Raw genomic sequence first — 10,561 nt, forward strand, 5'->3', positions numbered from 1 at the left:
AATGACACAGGATTAGTGTAGGGTCTTTCTTGAGCCAATCTCTTCTAAGATATAAAAGAGATTAAACAAGCAACCAGAGATGGGGGAAGAGAGATGCCAAGCCACATGGAACCAGGAAACAGAAGCTACAGAAATTTAGGACCTTCCCCCCAGAGCCGACAGAGAACGGCTTCCACTAGAGCCAGTGCTCTGAATTCAGACATCTAGCCTCCTAAACTGTGAGAAGATAGATTTCTGTTTGTTCAGGCCATCCACTTGTGGTACTTCTGTTATAGCAGCACCAGATAACTAAGACAGCCTCCCTCTCCCTCACCAACCCTCCACTTTACCAACCATAGTGTCCTTTTGTAGAGATTGGACTTTCCTGATGATGTGTCCAAAGAAAGCGAGTCGAAGTATCTCCATCCTTGCTTCTAAGGAGCATTCTGATTGTATTTCTTCTAAAACTAATTTGATCATTCTTTTGGCAGTCCACTACTATTCAATAGTCTTCACCAACACCACAGCTGGAATGCATCAATTCTTCAGTCGTCCAGCTTTCGAACGTATATGAGGCAATTGAAAATACTGTGGCTTAGGTCAGGCACACTTTACTCGTCAAAGTGACATCTTTGCTTTTTAAGATTTTAAAGAGGTCTTTTGCAGCAGATTTGCTGAATGCAGTATATCATTTGATATCTTGACTGTTCCTTCCACGGAAGCTGATTATTGATCCAAATAAAATCAAATCATTGACAACTTCAATTTCTTTGCCACTTATGATATTGTTCATTGGTCCAGTTGTGAGGATTTTAGTTTTTTTCATATTCAGGCATAATCCGTACTGAAGGCTGTTGTCTTTGACCTTTGTCACTAAGTGCTTCAAGTCATCTTCATTTTCCGAAAGCAAGGTTGTGTCATCTGCATTTCTTAGGATGATAATGAGTCTTCCTCCAAACCTGATGCCACAGTGTTCTTCATATAGTCCAGCTTCTTGGATTATTCAGCATATAGACTGAATAAGTAAAATGAAAAGAAATAATCCTAGCACACACCTTTTCCAGTTCTGAACCATGCAGTGTCTCCTTGTTCTGTCAAACAGTTGCCTCTCGATCTACATACAGGTTTCACGTGTTGTGGAATTCCCACTCTTTGTAATGTCATCACGAAACTCTGGTGGCACTGTGGTTAAGTGTTCGGCTGCTAAGTGAAGGGTCAGTGGTTCAAACCCACCACCTGCTCGACTGAAGAAAGATGTATCAATCTGCTACCATAAAGATTTACAGCCTTGGAAACCCTATGGGGCAGTTCTACTCTGCCCTATAGGGCTGCTATGAGTTGGAATCGACTCAACAGCAATGGGTTTGATTTTTTGGGTTTGGTGATGTTATCAATAATCTGTTATGATCTATACTTTTGAAAGCTTTTCTGTAGTCAATAAAACACAGGTATCATCTTTCTGGTATTCTCTGCATTTTGGCCAAGATCCATCTGACATCAGCAATGATATCACTCATTCTACATCCTCTTCTGAATCTCTAGCTTGAACTTCTGGCAGGTCTCTGTCAATGTACAGCTGCAGTCATTTTTTAATTATCTTCAGCAAAATGTTGCTAGCATGTGATATCAATGATATTATTCAGTAATTTCTGCATTCTGTTTGATTGCCTTTCTTTGGAATGGGCACAGATATGGGTCTCTTCCAGTCAATTTGCCAGGTAGCTGTCTTCCAGTTTCTTTACATAAACAAATAAGCACTTTCAGCATTGCATCCATTTGTTGAAGTATCTCAATTGACATTCTGTCAATTCCTGGAGTCCTGTTTTTTGTGTCAGTGCAGCTTGAACTTCTTCCTTCAGTATCAACATCTCTTGATCATATGCTACCTCCTGAGATGGATGAACATCATTGGCCAGTGTATTCCTTTCATCTTACTTTAATGCTTCCTGCATCATTCAATTTTTTGCCCATAGAATCCTTCTGTATTGCAACTTCAGGCTTGAATTTTCTCTTCAGTTCTTTCAGCTTGAGAAATGCCGAGCACGTTCTTCCCTTTGGTTTTCTGACTCCAGGTCTTTGCATATTTCATCATAATACTTTACCTTCTATTCTCGTGCTGCCCTTTGAAATCTTGTGTTTAGCTCTTTTACTTCTTCATTTCTTTTGTTCACTTTAGCTACTCTGCACTTAAGAGCAAGTTTCAGAGTCTCTTCTGACATCCATTTTGGTCTTTTTCTTCTTTCCTGTCTTTTTAATGATGTTTTACTTTCTTCATGTATGATGTCCTTGATGTCATCCCACAGCTCTTGTGGTCTTCAGTCATTAGTGTTCTGTGCATCAGATCCATTCTTGAGATGATCTCTAAATTCAGGCGGGATGTATTCAAGGTCATACTTTGGTTCTTGTGGACTTGTTTTGATTTTCTTCAGCTTCACCTTGAACTTGCACATGAGCGATTAATGGTCTGTTTCACAGTCAGCCCCTGGCTTTGCCTTGACTGATGATATTGAGCTTCTCCATCATCTCTTTCCACAGATGTAGTAAATTTGATTCCCGTGTAATCCAATAATCATCATAGAAAGATTACCATATTTTTACACAAATAACATGCACGTTATACGTTTTTTTGCCAACCGCGCAGCCCCCTCACGCATTATTTTCCTAGGCGCACTGTGTGCGTTACATGTGTGGGCGCATTATTTACGCGGGCATGTTATTTGCAAAAATACAGTATATAATTTCCTTAGGATCGATTTCTAGAAGTAACATTATGAAACGCCTTGAGAATTTTTAGGGCTACTTCTAATAAAAGGTTCTAACACTTGACAGTCCTCTCTGTGGTGTGTGAGGGTCCTATAGCTGCCCATTCTGCTGGCACGGAGACTTTCCTCTAATCTTTGCTCATTTAATACTAAGAAAAATGGTATCTCTAATTTACATTTGTTTGATTACTAGCAAGGTAAAATGAATTTCACACATGTATAGCCAATTCCCATATACATGAATTGCCAGTTTGAATTCTTTCCCCAGTGATCATTTGGTCTTGATGTACTGCTTATACTATAAAACCAAAAAAGCCAAACTCGTTGCCGTCCAGTCGATTCCAACTCATAGTGACCCTATCAGACAGGGTGCAACTGCCCCATAGGGTTTCCAAGGAGCAGTTAGCTGGTGGATTCAAACTGGTGACCTTTTGGTTAGTAGCCGAGCTCTTAACTGTGGTGCCACCAGAGCTCCTATACTATAAAGAGCTCTTAATTAAGGCTAGTAAATCTTGACCATAGTTGCCCCAAACATTTTTCTCAGCCTGCTTACCTTTTATGTTGTTGTTTTAATATTTAGACATATAGAAGTTTTTAATTTTAATGCAGGCCATGGATACTTACCTTTGAGATACATGTCTTTGTCTTTAGGCTTAGAAAGGCTTTTCCCATCCAGAGGTGAAGCACATACTCATTGTCTACCTTTTTCATCAATTTTAAGACCCACATTTTTTCCAGTTTAATCTCTCTAAAACAGGGATATGTGTTAAAACCAGTGGCATGTCATAGTTTAATTGGCAGCATTTTTTTTCTTTGTGGTCCATAAAATAATCGTGGGTCTTACAAGTGATGGCATCTTAGATTCGATGGAAAATGGTATATTCTAGTTTTGTTTTGTTTTTTTGATTTATGTGATGGCATGTTACAGGCACTAAAATGATGTTTCTATAGATTTTTTTAATAGTGTGAAGAAATGCTTCTTATATAATGGTATGTGGGGGGGGGGAAGCAGAGTGCAAAATTAACAAGTACATCAGCCACGTAAAACTATGTAATAATAATTAAAACAATGTGGCAATAGCGCAGAAAGAGACAGATCAATGAAACAAAACCTAGAAACAAGTTCAAGGGGTATTTGAGAATTCAGCATTCAATGACATGACGTTTCATATTAGAATGAAAAGGATATCCAGTAAATACTGTTAAAACAAATAACTAGCTATTTGAGGGAAAAATAGCACAGAGCTTTATCTCACAGCAAAATAAACTCCAGTCAAAATAAACTCCAGACTGGAAAGATTTGAATTCAAAAGCATGAATAGCTAAAGCTACTAAAATAAAACATATGTATGTATTCATAAAAACTTGAGGTGAGGAAGGCATTTCTAAGCATGAAATCAAAGACTTAACTACAGATGAAAAGATTGATAAATTTGGCTGCGTTAAAATTCTATGTGTAATAAAGTGGGAGAATTGAAAGGCAAACAATAAACTGAGAAAATTTTGCAACACATATAAAACACAAGGGGTGTGTATGTGTGCTCATAATTTGTGAAGTAGATATAGACACACATCTAATGCCTTCTTTGTCCTAGTGTATTACATACAATATCTCATCTAATCCCCAAAAACAATCCAATGGATTATATGCTATAGTTGTCCCCTCTTTACAAATGGGCAAATTTAAGAAGAGATTAGAATAATTTGCTTCAGTCCTACAGTTGATAGACTGGTGGAATAGGAACTGACCCCACCAGTCAGCTAGGATCCCCAGACCACCCAGGTGATTTGCAAAAGAAGAAATGCCAATGGTCAACATCCATGAAAAGTGTTCCCATAAGTGGTAACCAAAGAAATGTAAATTAAATGATAAAAATAACCGTGCAATGCCTTTTGCCACTAATTTTCAAATTAATGAAGATTAAAAAGTGATAAAGTAGAATTCTCACCTTCCGTTTGGGAGATCCAGGTTTGATTCCTGGTCAGTGCACCTCAAACACTCATCTGTTAGTGGAGGCTTGCGTGTTGCTATGATGCTGAACAGGTTTCGGCAGAGCTTCCGGACTAACACAGACCAGGAAGAAAGAGTTCGTGATCTACTTTGGAAAAATCAGCCAGTGAAAACCCTGTGGATCACAATGATCAAGATCCCATTGTGCACGGGGTCACCGTGAGTCAGGAGCCAAATTAGGGGCTGAATTAGACGGCAGCTAACAACAGAAAGTGATAATTCTCAGCTTGAAAGGATTCAGGGAGGTGCTGTCTGTACCTTGCCGTTGGAATGTAAATTGGTACACTCTCTTTGGAGGGCTATTTAACAATATATATTGAAAGCCTTAAAAATATGCATCCCCTTTGACCCAGATATTCCACCTCCACTTTTACAGATTTAATTACAAGGATGTCATCACAGCATGAAATGGAGAAATTTTAGAAAACAGATATCTAACGATGTATTGAATAAGTCGTGGTACACCTATATCATTCATTGAGGACAGTATTACTCCCAAGGGAGCAAAAAGTTGTCCCTGGGTGAGGAAGGACAAATAAATCTTAGATATTACAATAGTTTGTGGCCCTCCAAAGGGCCACAGTACATAAAAGGACATAGAGTATATCTGTGCTATTAACATTTCATGGAGCGATTAGAAAAAAACAAGTGCTTCTTAGGGGAGCAATGGAATACTCCTCAGTTATTAAAAATGGTAATGTAGAGCATATTTTATAGTGGAAAGATGTTTACAATATTTGTTCAGTGAGAAAGGACAATTTGTGAAACAATAATATAGTATGGCTCAGTTTTTTGAAATATATATAATTACACACATGCACAGAAAAAAATATATGCATCTGGAAAGATACAGTCCAAAATGTTGACAGGGGCTTACTTTATCTTTAGGTGGTGGGAACATGGATGAATTTTTTGCTTCTCAGTATTTTCCATTGTATCAAGGCTGAACATTCATTACTTGTAGGTATAAAACTTTAAAACCACAAATTACAAGGATTATCAGAACGTAGTAGGCATCGGTTGGGAGTTTCTGCACTCCTCACAGCACCCCAGTAGCCCTTGTCTCTGGAGCCTGAACAGGGAAAGCACACTTGAAAATTGCAGAGGCTTGGAAGGAGCCACAGTGCATACACCGTCCACACACAGGGCCCTGGTACCACGAACACTTGCATGCAGCATGACTCTGCACACCTCACTCTGCACGATTTGCTGTATGACAAGTGTCACTGTGTGACACATGTAAGAGCACATCCAACACCTAATGAGGGCTCAGTGCACAGTTACCATCGACATTATTAAAATGTGAATTCAATCAGGAAAAGGGAAACCTCAGAAAAGTTAAGAACTCCCACTAGTAGACTGAACCAGGTCCTAAACTATGGAAACTTGGATATTAAAAGTCACATACCTTCATTTATAGTCCTGGGTTAGTGGAAGTCCCTAGGTAGCGCAAATAGTTAACATGTTCAACCAAAAGGTTGGCGGTTGGAGTCCACACACAGGCACCTTGGAAGAAAGGCCTGATGATCTACTTCCAAAAAAATCAGCCATTGAAAGTCTATGGAGCACAGTTCTACTCTGACACACATGGGAAGGCGATGAGTAACTGGTAACTGGTAATGTTAGTGAAACGTCCTCATTTTGGTTACCTTTATGTTTCCCTCCTACTTACATATTCATGTCAATTAACAACTAAAGCAACAGCAATAATAATAGTTAACCACTGCTTGGTTCTGCTGGACATTTGATGTACATATTAAGTTGTCACACCCCCTAAGACATAGGTATCATTATCCACGTCTTACAGATAACAAAACTGAGGCTTAAGAGATGTTAAGTCTTGCTAAAATTCTAGTAAATGACAGAACCTAAATTCAAACCCAGATCTGTCTCATCCCAAAGCTCATGGTCTTTAGTTTCCATGAATTCATGAATTCTGACCAATAAAACAAATGTGTGTTATAATGTATTTATGTTGATTAAATATGCATGCACGTCTAAAATGTGAATTCAGATACTTTGTGCTATTAAAGTCTTCTCCCAGTCCTGCTCTGCTCCTGAGGCTCCTCGGCCACTGGTGCAGGCTCTCTTAAAGGAGTAGGCGTCTGCAGCTGACCTGGGACCCTGTCAGAGTTAGAATTATGTCCCCCAAAAAATGTGTGTCTCAATTTGGCTGGGCCATGATTCCCAGAATTGTATGGTTGGCCTCCATGTTGTGATTGTAATTTTATGTTAAAGAGGATTAGGGTGGGATTGTAACACCACCCTTACCCAGGTCATATCCCTGATGCAATGTAAACGGAGTTTCCCCAGGGTGTGACCTGCACCACCTTTTTCCTTACAAGAGATAAAAGAGAAGCAAGCAGAGAACTGAGGACCTCATACCACCAAGAAAGCAGTGCCAGGAGCAGAGCGCGTCCTTTGGACCTGGGGTCCCTGCATGGAGAACCTCCTAGTCCGGGGGAACATTGATGAGAAGGCTGACAGAGAGAGAAAGCCTTCCCCTGGAGCGGACGCCCTGAATTTGGACATTTAGCCTACTTTAAATAAAATTCTCTGTTAAAACCATCCACTTTTGGTATTTCTGTTAGAGCAGCACTAGATAACTAAGACAGACCCCAAAAGGGAATCCTAACACACCCTCTTCAGTCCACTCAACACGTCTCCTTTATGCAGAGAGTAGCACAACCTATTGGTTTTGAACCTTCTAGCTACTGGCTCTGGCTCACCAAGGCATTAGCCAGTTCATTCACTCTGAGCGAATTCTTCAGCGAAGTGTTCAAAATGTATCGGTGGCTGATGTCATTCCTTACTTGTTTTGTGTCTTCCTAATTACATTCTCCTTTTAGAAGGTTCCCTGACCCACTGCCTAGCAGCTCCTCATAAATGTGGTCATTTCATGCATTCATCCACCAAAAAAGTACATTCCCTGTGTCATGCCCCTTCATTTCCTTCATAGTGTTTTTATCTTAATTATCTTGTTTATTTATTTGGTGACTTGCTTATTGTCTGTTCCTCACACTAAAATGTAGATTATATCACCAGCAGTGGACGTAGTGCCTGGCGCGTAGTAGGCATCAATAACTTCAGTGAGAGAAGGAATAAGAAAAGGAGGGAAAAGGGCCCTTGAAGTGAGGTGCCCTTGGGAGAATGAAGGTGCCATTTGCTAAAAGGGGGAGAATTTGAAGCAAGCAAGTAGGAGGGCGCATCAATAAATCCATTTTGAACATGTTAAATTTGAGATGCCTCCAAGATTTTTTGTTGTTAGCTACCATCAAGATGGCCCCTGAGGGGAGGAGGAGCAGCGGTGGCTCAAGCTGCGCAGAGCAACACAGCCCGGGTTGGGTCCCTGCTTTGCCACCGCAGCAGCTGCCGCCTCCCAACTTGGCCCACAGAGCCAAAGCCCCAGAAGTCCCCGGAACGCCTGAAGGCAGACAAGGGAATCCATGTTGGGGAACTTGGCGGCGGAGAGACGAGTACTTAGGGACCTGCAGTGGGGCCGCCTCCTGAGCAAGCGCCTGGACCTTGGCCTGAGAATCTAATTCTACCCTTTAGAGATAATGTTGGCAGCTGAAAGAATCAATTTAGTTGTTATTCAGAAATGTTGATGTCTCTTCCGGGCAACATGGCTGCTGTAGTCAGAAGCACCACGCCCTCCCTCTGCAGCAAAGATCAGAAAAACTAAGTCAAACAGAGTCACACGTCAATCCTGAAACCCTAACCATCAGATGAAGAGATAAAGAACACAGCCAAGCACCGAAGGGAATAAGAAACTGACCGAGAACAGAACGCAAGGAGAGATACATGCAGAGGCCCCCTATCAGCTACCACAGCAAAGATCCGCCATCTTGGACTCCTATCAGAGATCAGTGAACAGGAGGTAGGAGAAAGCAGCTTCACAGAGCTTCCAGCAGGAGACAGAACAACCAGTAACCCATGATGTAAGCTTTCCCACCCCCCTCCTTCTTCACCCGCATTTAGCCTCCTCTGCTTCCTGTAGCCACAGTCTATTGGCCAGGAAGCAGGAGCTTCCTCCCAGTGACGCTTGGATTCCACCCACCCGCACTGGCCAGCTCCCTGAGTGCCATTTGTTGGCTGCTGATGTTGCTTTTTTCCGCTTCTTTAGATTTCTTCCTTATCTCTCACCACCTCCCCCTCCTTTCTCTCAAATACCTGGTTCTGCGTGCCATCTTTGCTTCTTCCTGAAAGGCTGTGAAACACTGCTGGACTGTGACACTGCTTCCCGCTGGTGCCACCACACTGGCGGGACCTCTGGGGCTTTTTCGTTTGTTTCTTTGTTTGCTCTGATTTGTTCTGTTTTGATTTGTTTGTTTGTTTTCTTTTTATTTTCTCAGCTTGGGAGCCCCTTCTAGCTGGACATGACTGCTTGGCTCAGAAGCTAGTCCCTTACTCTGCACAGATGCACAGGGACATCCCTGGGGGCATTTCTTTTTTCTTGTTTTTCTTTTCTTATATCTTTATTTAGTTTTCTTCTCTTATTCCCTTTTTGTCTTTCTTCATTTCCAGTTTCTTGATTTATTCATTTTTTTCTTTTACCCTTTTTCTTTTTTTCTTTTCATTTTTGTTTTTCCCCATTTCTCAGTCTCTCATCTCTCCACTCCAATAGCAAGCTCCCTTAGCACTCTTTTTTGTTTGTGTGTATGTCTTTGGCTCCTGTTCCTCTCTCCTCTCTCTCATCCTTCCCATACCCGTCTTAGCTCCACACATCACAATCTACCCCCTCCTTCCTGCCTAACTGCACCATATGCTGAACATCACACACCCAAGCAACACAGGTATGGCCTACTGAAACCTGCCCTGCACTGATTCCTGGTCTGCACTGTCAGCCCTGGTGCATGCCACAAAAAACCTATCCCAGCAACTCCCCTTCAGCTGGATCTGCCCTGCTGTACCATAGCTGAGTGACTGACCCTGCCTACTGGAGAAGGAGGTGAAAAGTATCATGCCCACAGACAAGCAAACAACAAAGAACGCACAGCCCACCTGCTCAGACGTAACCAAATAAAACAAAAACCAGGACAAAACAAATCAACAATCAATAAACAAGGAAAATAACCACTGAATGCCTTGAAGACAGCAAACAATATCAAAACATTTACAAAAACAAGAGAGGATGGTTCCAGTAGGTGTCCAAAATAAAACACCAGATGACCTTCCAGTAGAAGAAAAGGCACTAGACCTAACTGATAGGGAATTCAAATCTCTAATATTCAGAATTATCCAAGAGTTGAAGTAAAAAACAGACAAAAATGAGGAAAAAATAGACAAATTCATGGAAAAGGCAAATTCCTGGAAAATACAGACAAAAAAATGGAAGAATTCAAGAAAATAATACAGGAACAAAATTCTAAAATAAATTCACAAGTAGAAATCATACAAAACAACAATTAGGAATCCAAAACATAAACAACAAGATTTCAGAAATGGACAGTGTCATAGAAGGGATGACGAGCAGGTTTGAAACAATGGAAGATAAGATCAGCGAAACTGAAGACAAACACTTGGATACAACTCTGAGGAAAAATCAGAAAAAAGAATGAAGAAAAGTGAAGAAATCATGAGAATTATGTGGGATACAATCAAAAGCAAAAATCTGCAAGTGATCAGAGTTCCAGAACAGGGGGAGAAAACAGAGAACACAGAGAGGATCATTGAAGAATTGCTGACAGAAAATTCCCCAATATCATGAAAGTTGAAAAGCTGACCATCCAAGAAGCTCAACGAACCCCATATAGGATGGACCCCCAAAAGAAAATCACCAAGGCATATCATAATCACACTTGCCAAA

Source organism: Trichechus manatus, unplaced genomic scaffold (assembly GCF_000243295.1).
Source record: "Trichechus manatus latirostris isolate Lorelei unplaced genomic scaffold, TriManLat1.0 scaffold00181, whole genome shotgun sequence".
In the NCBI taxonomy this organism is placed as follows: domain Eukaryota; kingdom Metazoa; phylum Chordata; class Mammalia; order Sirenia; family Trichechidae; genus Trichechus; species Trichechus manatus.